Source organism: Odontomachus brunneus, unplaced genomic scaffold (assembly GCF_010583005.1).
Source record: "Odontomachus brunneus isolate Ranch 3 - 2012 unplaced genomic scaffold, Obru_v1 Obru_scaffold_212, whole genome shotgun sequence".
Classification (NCBI taxonomy): Eukaryota; Metazoa; Arthropoda; class Insecta; order Hymenoptera; family Formicidae; genus Odontomachus; species Odontomachus brunneus.
Window position 1 is genome coordinate 440,883 of NW_022639662.1, and position 584 is coordinate 441,466.

Consider the following 584-nt stretch of genomic DNA (forward strand, 5'->3'; position numbering starts at 1 on the left):
ATTTTTATTTTCTACGTACATTGGTAATAATTTTATTAGTAATATTAATCATATACTGTTGCATGTTTTAATAGGTGTGTTAAGAGCTAAGGGCGTTGACGAATCTGATTTTGAAACTATAGCAAGCGAATGGTTCCGCCTTAGCAAACTGCGATATGAACGAGAAAATAAAGCGTTGGCCGAAAATCCACTCGTGATCCATTCGAAATAGAGAGACCACCTGCTGCTACTATTATGTGACTTATTGATATACTTCTTGTTTTGATACTTCCATAATACTGTTACCAAAAATGAAACATTTTTTATTTTTTACATTGTTACTAAATATAAGTAATATATAGTCGCACATAGGAGCGCAGTTTCATTTTTAGTATTTATATGAAAAATAAACTATATATAGTTAACTCTTGATAACTAGCCAGGATAGTGCAAGTTATCGAGAGTTAGTGTTTTGTGACTCTGACGTTTTTTTCAGTCAGTTGTTTTGTTTTTGGTAGTTTTTGTAATGCTACTTGCCAAGATGCAAGTATCAAGAGTTTATAATACGAGTTTATAATAAGAGTTTATAAAACGTTAATTGCAAT